Raw genomic sequence first — 14006 nt, forward strand, 5'->3', positions numbered from 1 at the left:
GTCCGACTCTTTGCGACCCCATGGACTATACAATCCATGGAATTCTCCAGGCCAGAATACTGGAGTGGGTAGCCTTTCCCTTCTTTAGGGGATCTTCCCAACCCAGGGATCAAACCCGGGTCTCCCACATTGCAGGCGGATTCTTTACCAGCTGAGCCACCAAGGAAGACCCTAGATTTTTACATCAACTTTCATGGGACCCAGTTCAGAAAAATGAAACAAACATGACAGAACCACAGGCAGAATCAATCCTTAATTGAATTCCTCATAGTTGAAACACCTCTTTAGGAAACCAGACTATTTCTCTGAGTCTCTGGTATGTTACATGAGGTTTCCCCTCTCTTAACACTATCTTTAATAGATACTTTATCACACCTTAACTAGGTACTGACTATTAAACAGTAAACATGTTTCTGATAACCATATCTTGAGAGAATATTTTTAAAGTGCTTGAATATAAGGTACTTAAACCTGTTGGTCAAAGTAAGGCAGGCATAAAGCCATCTTAAGAATGTGTTATTGCAGAAGACAGTGCAAACAAATGGGTATGATTTTTACAAGGCTAACTTTTCCTTCTGGTGACACTGTTGACTTACTAAGTCAGGAAAAGACTGTTTTCCCTCACTGAAATAAATAATTTTCTTGTCAAGATGTCTTTAGAAGGATATCGTTTACAAAACAAAGAGCTTCAGGGCGATTCTTTGAAAAGAGAGAATAGAAAATCTCCTGTGTTTTGATTTCAGAAGACCAGGCTCTCTTATTTGATCAAATCTTCAGCTCTCAGTAAAATGATTTTAGAAGTTTAAACAAAAACAAAAGTTACCTGTTTGAAGATCTGTTTTCCTGTTTAGTCTGTATTTGGCCTTTAGAAATAACAGGTACATAACATGTACAAACACAAAGGGACATTCCTATCTTCAAGATGGAAAACCAAAAAAACACACTGAAACTCAACAAGGTAAAATAGGTGATAATTTTGTCTTCAGTTATAATACATGATGAAATGGCTCATGTAGATAATTTCTTATCTCTATATTTAATTGCTGACATGTTATCAGTACCACCAGCCTAATCCAGTTCTGTGAAATTTACCATGAAGAAATTTTTTGACTGAATATTCAAATTTGGAATTCAAAGTTAGTTCAACCCTAGGAATGTAAAAGCTAGTAAGAAACTCAAGTAACATTCAAACCACTGAAAAACTATATTTCTCCTCTTTTCTATCTCATTCCAAGAAGTAATTTTTATCACTATCATTTTAAATGTGTACAGTTACTATATCACCAATGTGTTGAGGGGATTCTGATGCAGATTTTTCCCTCACAATAAACATCCCTTCCTTCCATTATAACTGGAGTACCCTGACACATCACTCTTCCAAACCACTGCAGCATCCTTTCACCTGTCTCCCTGCATTACCCCGTTAACTCACTCCGTCAACAGAATCATCTTCCTCAAAAGACAAACTTGCTCATTGGCTCTCTCTTGCCAACAAGAAAAACTCCAAACTTCTTACTGTAGATACGATTCGTCATGATACAGCTTGTACCTACTTGTACAGACCAACTGTGCACAATCCCTCACACAACCTAATGCTCCAGTAAGTACACAGATTCTCACCACAAACCCTCAAGAAATGCTCCCGTGCCTTTGCTCACAGAGTATCATCTGCCTAAAACACCTCCTTCTCCCCTTCCTCTTGATAACTCCTATTCATTCCAAGACCCAAGTCAAGGGGTGGGATGAGTTGGGAGACTGCATTGACCTATACACACTGCTATGTGTAAAACAGATAACTAACGAAAATCTACCGTGCAGCACAGGGACCTCTACTCAATGCTCTGTGGTGACATAAATGGGAAGGAAATCCAAAACACTGGGGATATGCACAGCTGATTCACTTTGCTGTACAGCAGAAATTAACACAACATTATAAAGCAACTGTACTCCAATAAAAATTTTTTAAAAAATTTAAAAAACCACCCAAGTCAAATGTCACTTCTTCGAGATGTCTTCTCCAGCTCTGAGCTGCTCTATCCTCCACGTTCCTATAAATACCTGTGCACACCTCTTAGCCTTTCTAGTAACGGCTTCATGTAAGTCAAACTTCCCCATTAGACAAAGAGTCCTCATTCACGAGAGCCAGGTCTTATTCAACTTTGAAGATCTTTAACCCCATGACTTAGTACAACGTTCAATAACCATATTTTTCATGTCACTGCTATGGTTAATGTTGTTGTCTATGCTTTAAAAAAAAAAAACAAACAGAAAATGTCTTGTTAAAAAATGTATAGATATATATCAAGGAAAACTATGTTTCATTATAATGAACTTGTTTACACAATAAAAATCTTATTCAAAAAGCTTATTAGTAAAGTGTTAATAAGGCAGGCATTTTGAAGAAATTTTTAGACATACTTTGGTACCTTTAGGCATCATCTGTCATTATCTCTTTTCCAGGTCAGCTCTAGACTTCAGCCTCTTATCACCTGGCTGGCATCAAGGGCACTTCCAAGGAGTTCATCTCAGGGCCAATTTGTTTTCACTGCCAGATGTTTTTCTCTGTCTCCCCACAGGAAGACCATTTTCCCCGAGTGTGGAGTCAGAATTAAAAAGCAACTTCCCTTAATACCCACCCCAGCTCCTTACTGTTCTCAGCAGAAGCCTCTTGGCAGCAATGACAGGCTGCATCTAATGGTGCACAGGTAAGCCTGGCTGCACCCTCAGGAAATGTCATGGCCACTGTGTCCAGTCAGGAGGCATCTGACTCTAAAGCCAAAAATGTCTTATATGCTATTATTTTCTTTCTTGAGAGGAAACCCTTTCAATTCTATGCCCCCATCTTAATCAATACTTTGTTTTTCTTCTTGGCAAATAGTTCCCTTAGCAACCGCTGCTTCATAAGATCAAGTACAACATGCTCTTGAGACAAATGCTTTTGTGTTTTTCTATGACAGAACATTATACTTTAAAACAATTTAACAGCCAACCAACAGGGACTGAAAAGCAAAAATTCAGTGAGGTTTGATTATAAGGAATCAAATCTGAGCCCAAGAGTGCTGCTGACAGCACTTGGCAAAATTTGATGTTTTAAAATCTCTTAAGTAAATCCATATATACAGCACAAGGGTTTCAAGGTTCTGATTCTGATACAGTTTTTCATTTCTCCTTGGACTGGTCAAGGGTTAGAAGGGAGAAAAAAAAAAAGGAGTTAATAACAGGAATAGCTGTGACAAACCTGGACAGCATATTAAAAAAGAGACATTACTTTGCTGACAAAGGTCCGTTTAGTCAAAGCTATGGTTTTTCCAGCAGTCATGTATGGATGTGAGAACTTGACCATAAAGAAAGCTGAGCGCCAAAGAATTGATGCTTTTGAACTGTGGTGTTGGAGAAGACTCTTGAGGGTCCCTTGGACTGCAAGGAGATCCAAGCAGTCAATCCTAAAGGAAATCAGTCCTGAATATTCATTGGAAGGACTGATGCTCAAGAGGAAGATACAATTCTTTGGCCACCTGATGTGAAGAGATGACTCATTGGAAAAGATCCCGATTCTGGGAAAGATTAAAAGTAGGAGGAGAAGGGCACAACAAAGGATGAGATGGTTGGATGGCACCACTGATGCAATGGACATGAGTTTGAGCAAGTTCTGGGAGTTGGTGATGGACAAGGAAGCCTGGCATGCTGTAGTAGATAGGGTCACAAAGAGTCGGACACAATTGAGCGACTAAACTGAACTGAATAACAGGAATACTGCCCTTTATTTTTATCAAGTAGTTTTTCTCTGGTGCTCTCCATGTGACAAAAAGTAGTCTTTGAGACCAAAAGGTCAAGGTATCTGAGATACCTCTGCACATGTATTTTTAAGCTTTTAACTTCTGCAAGATACCAAATCCGAATGCTATTTTTTCTAAATATAAAATGAGAAAATTTTATAATTTCATGTACAAATTAAAATACATGCATGTTCAAATATAACTAAATATTTGAGTACTCTAGCGAACAGTCAGTTACAACTAAGGCTAATCTGACATCTCCACTGGGATGTTTATAAGACAATGCGATGCTTTTCCTCGAGACAACTGTGGTATTTCAGCAGGCAGGATTACTTCATGTGTACTTTCCATTTCATTTCACAGAATATTCATAAGATGTGTAACCAATGATTGAAATTTAGGAAAATAAGGACTTCTCTTGTGGTCAAGTGATTAGGAATCTGCCTGCCAATGCAGGGGACACAGGTTCGATCCCTGATCTGGGAGGATCCCATGTGCCATGGGGCAACTAAGCCTGTGTGCCACAACTCCTGAGCCCATGTGCTGCAACTACTGAGCCCACGAGCCTAGAGCCTGTGCTCTGCAACAAGAGAAGCCACACAATGAGAAGTCCATGCATCACAACTAAGGGGTAGCCCCCATTCACTCCAACTAGAGAAAGACCCCTTGCAGCAATAAAGACCCAGTGTAATCAAAAATAATTTAAAAATAAAAATATTTTTTAAAAGAAACTTAATAAAGTTAATAACTTGTACTACTTCAATCAAGGGCATTGTTAAGGGAAACTGATTTTTTTACTTGGTTATTAGTATTAATTTACTGCAACTGCATGGTAGTAACTGACTAACACAGTTTGAGGTCACAGCCTCTGCTCAGGCTAAGATGTCAGCAGTTTTACCAGCATTGCTTTTGTACCACCAGTGCAAATGTTGACACACAGAATAAAAGCAAATAATATGTTAGTATTACTGTAAAAATAACTCTGACCTCATGCACTACTTGAAAAGGTCTCTTGGGGTTCCCCCAGGGGTCTGTGGCCGCACTTTGAGAACTGCTGTTCTAAAAGGCATGCCTCACTGGTACACTTAGGCCAAGACAGCACAGGAGCCAGGTTTAAGAACTAACAAAAGGACACTGGGTATCTCTTCTCCTAAAAGCTACTACTGAATCATAAAGTACCTTTTCTCCTAAAAGCTACTACTCAATCATAAAAACACGTTTCTCTAATGTGACTTTACTTAATATATAATTTGGAACAAAATGATGTCAGTATAAAGCAGAAGGTGGGCTGTTCATGTGTGATTTTAATGCTACATTAATGTTATAAAAAGATCAGGAGCAAGTTCTCTCACAATAAAAGGAAAAGTCTGCAGTTAATGAATATGTTAAGAAAATATCTTATAATCTCATTTAAATTCCTTCCTCTAGTGTAAGAAATGGTTGCTCCAGCGGCTGAACTTTTCACTACCTTCAACTGTCAGGGGAGGTTGTGAATGAAAAAGCTAGAGATAGTCTCCTCTGTGTTTAAAAATCATGATGAAGAAACTACCCCTGGATCTTTAATTCTGATGAAACCAGTCTCCATTCAGAGTAGCTATTTGCGAGGCCCCATCCCCTGGAGGAAGCAGCATGAATGAGCTCAAGAGTGTGTGAGGCTGCAGAGATGGGCTGCCAGAGCCTGGATGCAAATGTAAAGGGCGGCTTAATTGAGTCTGGATCTTTATTTGGATTTTTATTGTTTATATTTATTCTCTGTGTATGCAGTTCCATAGGTTTTGCATGACCTGCCATCCGTATTGTCCCCAACAGCTCGCTACAGTCTAATGAATGATTTTACAAAAAAAAAAAAAATTTAAGAGTGTACATGGGGTTCCAAATCAGAAACACTTAAAACACCTGTACGTCCAACAGCCACCCTCAGTCCTTTTCTGGACTTGGGTGTTTCTGCTTCACGGACTACTTTCCAACATTCTTGATGATGCCTGAAATTCCTTCTTTCCACAGTTGATATAACAGATTCTAAGTGCAAAGGCTAGTGAGAAAGGAGCTGAGATCCTCAGGGTAGGGGAGGGGCAAAGGATGTGAAAGAGGAGGAATCTTGGAAGATGTGCGGAGACTCATCCAGCCCCAGATCTGGGAAACAGCAGTTGCTGTTTAGTCACTAAGTCGTGTCCAACTCTGTCGTGACCCCATGGACTGTGGCCTGCCTTGGGGGTTATATCCACTCTATGCTCAGGAACCAGCCACAGCAATCCTGGCCTAACTGGACCTAGATTCCACTTCTGTACTCTTCAAAATATCTTTCCATCTGCTTGCTGGAGTATGAAATTCCACTAACATGGAAAAAAATGTTTCAGGTATGACTGCACATATTGGACAATGTACTGCGTGTTCATCTGAAATGTCCAACTTCCTGAAGCCACAAAGCATTCACAGACTCAGGGCCTTACCTTTCCCACCTCATAAGAGCTTAGGGTACCGCAGTTTACTCCAAACCTAGATACAACTGCACCCCATTGTGTGGTATTCTACTTGCCAGAAACACGCTATAGCAGCTATTAAAAAGCAAGACACAAATTCATAGTACACACTCAGAAGCTCACAGTAATGGAATTCTGTTGGCAGAAGAGAGGCTGCCGGGAATATATATCAGATTAATTCTCCAGCTGTTCACATATCCCTGTGGCTACAGTAAGATGCAAATAGCTAATACTGGCATCTCTTTCCATGCCAGCCTAGAAACTCTGTTGTAATGTAAAACTGCTGCTCTTAACTCCCCCAGCTCCTGGCTGGCTGTTATCAGGCATTCTGTTCTGCTCAAGGAGGACTCTAACACAGCGAGCTTTCATTCTCTCCTTCCAGCCTACGGCATTATGTTCCAAAAGCTGGTGCTTCCCTCTCCCTCTCTTCTGCATGCTGCAATTGGCGCAAAGCAGGAAGGGCAAAATTATGGTTATCAACAGAAATGACTCACGTTATAAACATTGGTTTTATAAGCATTTTCACAGAATAAAACTGTTAGGCATATGTAGCTATGTACCAGAGTGGACAAAGTCTGAATCTAAAACAATGGAAACATTAAAATACGCACACAATTTTTTTTGAAAGATTCTTAAACCAATGCAAACCTCTATAAATATGTAACAAACAAACATGACCATTGATTCATATTATGTCCAAGTAGGGAAATCTTCGAAAAACAATGCTGATTCAATTGACTAAATCAATTTATAGTAAAACATTTGTGAACAAGAAGCAAATGTTCCATTGCTGTAACTTTTGTCAGACACCACAGCAATACAACTATCAGGTGACGACCACAGAGGAACTACAGCCATGTAAAGTCATTCATTCATTCATTCACCCTTCCTTTCAAACATTCATTCCTCAAACAGTTATTGGTATTCTATTATAAATCAAGAACTGAACAAGGAAGGTACTAAGAATTTAAAACACTAGGAAAGAGGAGTTTACAGTACAATTTCCCACCACTCGAACCAAAATCATACCAAGTATGTGAATAAAATGTTCCTAGGAATCCTGAGACAGAAGAAAAGATTAAGGAAAGGATAATTTCCTTTTTGATAATAGGAAGCTGGTGGGGACAGAGAAGAACTTAAGAGAAGATAAGCAGTATCTCTAGAAACAAGGAATTCATGAAACAAGATGAGGAAAAGAGAGATTGGGGCTGCAGAACACAACTCTATTTCACAATTCTGCCTAAAGCCAGGACTGTCTACCCTCAATTGAAAGTGGAAAAGCAGATAGCCCAGAGGTTTGTCCTCATGGAGAGGGGATCACAACCTTAGTTCAGTCATTAGAGTGACTCGGAGCAAGGCAGTTAGTTCTCTCGGCTCCAATTCATTTCATCACTAATATGGAAGTGTAAGGGATAATCCATGAGGTCCCTTTAGACTTCATCCTTGTGTTTCCTCGATTCTGGCACCTTTGTTGAAATTGTACAATTCAATTTACTGGACACAGTGTCAGAGAACCACAGGCTTATGGTAGTCATAATTTAAATTTAAAATAATTTCCCATTTATCAGACCAGTTTAAGGTTTGGAAACCGATCAATCATAAGGCAAGACAAGGGTGCTTTTAATGTAACAAATATCACTTTGCAGGACCTTTCCAGAACATCCAGTCCTAAAGGATTTACTGGCTAAGGTCTCAACAGATTAAAACAGGACTGGCCTTGAACTGACAACTACTAAAGCACTGTGTAGCTACCCAGTCCTCAACTTCTGTATTTTGAAATTTCTATGATAAAAATGTTTTTTAATGGGAAGAGACTTTAGGAAGATTCATCAAATACTTAAAATGAAGAGCAATAGAAATGGCACATGTTGATATTGATGGGGCACAGTTAACGCAGTGTTTAAAGGGAAATTTCACAGGAAATAAGGTAAAAAAAAAATGAGCTAAGCATTCAATTGAAATTAGAAAAAGAGCAATAAAGCAAGTCAAAAGAAACAAGAAAGATAATATATGGAGAAAATGCAACAGAGATAAAAGCAACAGAGGTGATTAACATAATAAAAACTGATTCTTCAGAAAGATTATTATGATATCCCATAAATAGTTTATGACTAATAGTTCCATGTATGCATGTCACCTCATCCAGGTAGGTACTTGGACATATATTAATACTTTTTTCAATCAGTTTCTCTTCCGTGGTTTTACCAGGAAGTTACTCAAAGTCAGACATTAAATGGTTACATTTTTGATTGAAATTTTTTTAAGTAATCAAAACAAGATACTTCATTACTCATGGAAACTCTTCCCTAGCTACAACTAGTCTGACTGAACCCAATGGTGTAGAACTCAACCCCCTACATTTCTTCTACTTTGAGACTGAATCTCAGTATTTTTAAAGGAAAACTTCAGGCCTTCTCCACTAGCCCATGCTTGTGCAGTGTTAGATCTTCTGGTCAGGCACATGTCATTATTAAGCCACACAGTCTTCTCTGAGCGTGAATGTCCACTGAAACATATAATGGTCCTTGTTTAACCAGCTTTAGAGAATATTGGTACTGTTATCAAATGCACTGTTACTTACAAATTAATACATCTTAGTTGCCGGAAAAATTACCTTGAAGAAGTATCTAATTCTTTCACATTTCCTCTCTTCATTTAATTCTCTAAAAGTCATCCTTTAAGCCAGATGATTAGCCATCCCTTGGGCACCTGGCTCAGTGTTTTATTCTCCTACAGTAGCGCTTTGGTGTAAATAACACCTAGTAAGGGTGTTATAAGAACTGCCCTATCAAACTTCTTAAGGATGTGGAGTCAGGAAACAGCAATTTTCAAATAAAGTCCAACATCTGGCCGTTCAAGTCTCTGGCACGGAACACAAAGCTTTGTTTAGATTTGATCGCAGACCACCTCCTCACCCTTCTCTCTCCCACGCTTCCCCACTCACTGCAGCAATACTTTGTAATGGCATGCTCCCAAAGCACCCATACTGTTCGTGACCCCATGGCTTTGCAAAGCCATTCTCTCTGGCTAAGAAAGCTGCTTCTCTTTACCTGCTTTGAAAGCTCCTGCTTAATCTTTTAATACTTTCTCCGGGTTTCATCTGCTCTACAGGGACTAAATCAAGAATTGTCTCCTCTGTAGGAGTTCTATTACATATCCGTTAGAATTATTTCATTTATGGCAGTATAATGAAATTGCTCATCTCATCTCCACCAGAAAAAGTAGGTTCTTTTTTGTCACTGGGCTATCACAGGGCTTGCAAATAGTAGCTTAGAAAAATAAATATTTGCAGAAGGAATAGGAGGACCCGAATTTCAACAAAGCATCCCAAATCTTTAAGTGCCAAACGTTTTTGGAAAGTAAGTTTGGTGGTAGGAAAGACAGACAATTATTCAGAAATAACTAAGAAACATCTTCTGATCCCAGTTTTTCTGCTGAAACATTAATATTGAAAACATTTCCTGTGAAACATTAAAACTGACTCAAGTTTTCTTTCAACCTCAACATTTTATTACCCAATACTTCCAAATATCAATAAATATTTATAACGTGTCAAACGGGTGAGCGAATGTAATATTCCTCAACCAACGTTGGAAAATAAATAATAACTTAAATAATAATAAACTCTTGTTATCTCCCTCACTACCACTCTTGTCTATCATGACCATAATTAGATAATGTGACACAAGTTATTAATGCTTCTTGTTAGAAAGGTACTTGTGGGTATAAATAATACACAGTGCCACTTTACAAATACTAATGTATGCTCCAAACTAAAATCTGTTAGTCAAATGATCAAGAATCAAACAGAAGACTAGATATGGGAATGCCATTTTTACTTGACTGTACTCACCCAAAAGTATAAAGCACAACAGGGAAAAGAAGAAATGTGACCAGAATTTCAAACAAGAACAACAAAATGAGCATGGTATTCTGAAAATAAGCACTCTGAGGGCTATAAGTGTTTCATTATAATAGCTGAACAATTAACACAGATAATGAAACACATTTCACAACATGTCCCACCCCTTCAGTCAAATCTTCTGCTAACAGCTAACATTTCCTGAGCCAAGGACCTTACTAGGTGCTTTCCATAGACTTCCACACAAGCAGACAACAGGAGGAACTGAAGAAAACAGGGAAGTGAGGTGGTCAAGAGCTGGACAAAATGTCAAGTCCGAGAGTCCAGAGAACCCGAGCACCACGGAAAAGAAAGGGAAGTGAAAGTCCTCAGTCGTGTCCGACTCTTTGCGATCCCATGGACTATACAGTCCATGGAATTCTCCAGGCCAGATACTGGAGTGGGTAGCCTTTCCCTTCTCCAGGGGATCGTCCCAACGCAGGGATAAATCCCAGGCCCCCCGCATTGCAGGCAGATTCATTACCTGCTGAGCCACAAGGGAAGCCCCAAAGAAAGGGAGGAACACTGTTATTCTTTCTTTTCACACTGGAGAAGCCCATCTCAAGTGAATATGATGGTCCACGGCCGATGGTCATTACCCGAGGGGCGAGCAGAGCCTCCAACACCTTCTCAGCCAAGACGATGGCGTTGCTGGTGCCTTTGGAAACATCTGGAAACCCGGCAGTATGAACGTGATCTCAACTATTCTATCATCCAGGAAACAAGGGTTTCCTTATGAAAGTAATAATGCCTCCACATAGAGCAATACTCCTGAGGCAAAAGTAATGATCTGTAAGTAGCATTAAGGAATCCTTTCAGGATAATGAATTAGTGAAACCAGTTAGCAACCGTTTTGAAAGAAATGTCTTTATAAATCAGCTTGGGCACTGCTGTGAACCTCAACTTAGTAATTCTTCAAAGTAAACCAAGTAGAAGATGATAAGTGAAAGACTGATCACCTTTGATTCCAACAATTATATTTTTAACTGATCCTTACCACTAACTCCCAATACTATTCTACAAAGAAATATCATCCCTGAATATCATGCACCCAAACCTTTAAATCTTCCCGTGAGCCAAGTTTCTATGTGTGATCTTATTTATTCCTACACACTCCATGGATCTCCAGCTACCTGGTACTGGCAACAAAACACAATTTGCCAGCAATATTCAATAAACACCTTTTTCTTTTTTTTAATGTGCCCAGTTTCATTGTAAGTGAACATTTGATATATATGTCCAGATCTCTTTTCTCTTAAAAAAAATATTAAAATCCACATTGCTACTGTATGTTTATATGGGAAGAAGTATTAGAAATTAGTAATGAGAATCAGAGAAGTCCCTGGTGGTCCAGTGGTTAGGGCTTGGCACTTGCACTGCAGGGGCCTGGGTTCAATCCCTGATTGGGGAACTAAGATCCCATAAGATGTAAGGTGTGGTCAAAAAAAGAAATGAGAATCAGAGTGACAACTGTGGTCTATTAAGAAATCTCACACCACACAGGGCCTCTCTGATAACGCTGATTCTTAAGGTCATCAAGTCTTTGAAATCTACCCTGGAACTCTCCTCCTAGAAGCAAATGTAGATAAGGGGCAATGAAAAACAGGACTCTTGGACTTCCCTGGTCGTCCAGTGGTGAAGACTCTGCACTTTCAATGCAGAGAGCATGGGTTAGACTGGGGAACTAAGATCCCACAGGCTGTGCAGTATATGTGGGGGGTGGGGAAGGGCGGGTTAGGACTCTTGCCTTAGGGTATGTCAAGAAATGAACATTAATCACTTGGGAGGTCTATGTTTTATACCGCAATGATTTTATCCCTAAGATTCACGTGAAATCGACCATACGAGCAAATATAACACGACCATGAAAAAAAATAAGCAATTTTAAGAACATGTTTGAAAAATACATTTGCACATTTCCCTCAACACTGGAGTTTCCTCTGTGTAGTAATCGAACCTCTACACCTCATGGATGACAAGTTCTGAGACCCTGGGGGTCTCAGCGATGACATCAACACTACTCCACCATCTTCAATGGCTCCCACTTGATTCCAGAGTCAAGCCTAACCCCTCACACTGATAAATGGGGCCTGTGCCTGGGCCCAACTAACCTCCCAGTAACCTACCCCCTACTGAGGGGCTAGCACCTCTTACCTCTTACTGAAGCCTCAGGGCCTGGGGACCTGTGTCCCCTTCACCCAGAACATCCCCAGCCCCTTCTGAGCCCATCCACTCTCTCACCCCTTCAGGATTCCAGTCAAACTCAACTACTTGCCAAGAAGTTCCATGACCACTCCATTCAAACTGCAAACCTCTGCACAGCTGTTCCCCTTCTCGGCTTTTTTTTTCCTGCACAGACTGCATATCCCTCTGGCACGGTACATGTCCTATGTACTATTTATAATATTGTTCATTTTGTCTCTCTCTACCAGAGAGCTCCAGATTGAAAGAAATGTTTGTCTCTCTTGGTCATAGCTCTGTCGTCTGTACCCAGACCAGGGCTTAGCACAGTAGGTCCTCCATAAATACTTACTAAATCAATTCTGAGTATTCTGCTGTTTCCATTCCCTCTGCGAGGCACAAGCTTTCTTACACTAACTGGAAATCTGCTACAATCTTCCTGTGTGTGGCTTAAATATCTTCTCCTTGAAGTTAACTTGATTTTCTCCCACCCACTTCACTTATCCAAAGACACTGCGGCTGTGTGTTTGCAGCTGGATTCTGAGCTGCTGGGGGCGTGGGGGACTGTGTCTTTCTTATTTCTATAGCCACTTCATGATGTGCTGAGTAGGATCCCAATCCTTACTTGATAAATGGTGAAAATGAATGGGAAACTGGACGAGTGGACTACTCTATTAACAATATCCTGTGCGGGGCGGGGCGGGGTGGGGGAGAAGTAGCAGCTTTAAAGATATTCTGTGGGTATGTCAGATTCTGGTTTACCTGTGTTCTTCAATCCTTATGCATTTATATTTCATATCTTTCTGGAATGTTTTAAGTGCAAAAGAATAAGCTTTATACTAATTCATGACTACCAGAGGCTTAGGAAGAAAGTATCATTTTGGTATTTTAAAATATTGCAAAGAAACTAACTTTCTTTCAAAGTAAAACAAAAGTTGATAAATTTCTTTCTGCATTTCAAATTTAAACACATGCATGCATAAACATACACATATAGCGAATACCTAATTTGCTACCAAAACGAAACATAAATAAAACCCACATGAATCACCCAGTCCTTTTTCCACATGCTACAACAGCATGTATTCCCACATACAATTAAGTAGGTGGATTTTGCAAGATCTCGATTCTGTAATGTTATTCTATTCAAAGTTAGTCTTTATAGAGTAAAAGAAGCATCAAAAAAAAATGTTCAAATGATAAAGCTCATAATTTCTTGGAATATATGGAAATATATCTACCTTAACTCCTAACTGAAAGGTTAAAAATTGTTGTCTATTTTATTAGGTTCAAGATACCTTTCAAGAACCAATGGTTATTAGGATATAAAGGAAAACTGTAAATGTCGACCATTCCCAAAGGATGCTTTGCTCAAATCCATATCCTATTTAACAAGGATCACCAATTTTCAAAGGATTAGAATATACAGAGATACATAGCTTTGAACTTACATACAAGCACTTAACATGTTCTTTAACATGTAACTTTAACATGTTGTTTTATTAAACTTTCAAGTTTAGAGGACTGCTAGGTTCTCAGAGATGTCCTAAGATGCACAGCTTGAGTAGTAAGGCACTGGCCTGCTTACCTGCTGCACTGCCTGCAGCATCCCCATGGGCCTCACCTGGTGGCTTCTGGTATCAATTAGGTGGAGGAAAGGTGCCACAT

General features: G+C 39.5%; 1 protein-coding gene across 3 annotated transcripts in view; it reads right to left on the bottom strand.

Moving 5' to 3' along the window:
* Positions 1-14006, bottom strand: part of CRIM1 (cysteine rich transmembrane BMP regulator 1) — a 215899-nt gene that overhangs the window by 174864 nt on the left and 27029 nt on the right. The window lies entirely within an intron of this gene.

The sequence above is a fragment of the Giraffa tippelskirchi genome, chromosome 4 (genome assembly GCF_054371585.1).
Source record: "Giraffa tippelskirchi isolate mGirTip1 chromosome 4, T2T-mGirTip1v1.2.pri, whole genome shotgun sequence".
In the NCBI taxonomy this organism is placed as follows: domain Eukaryota; kingdom Metazoa; phylum Chordata; class Mammalia; order Artiodactyla; family Giraffidae; genus Giraffa; species Giraffa tippelskirchi.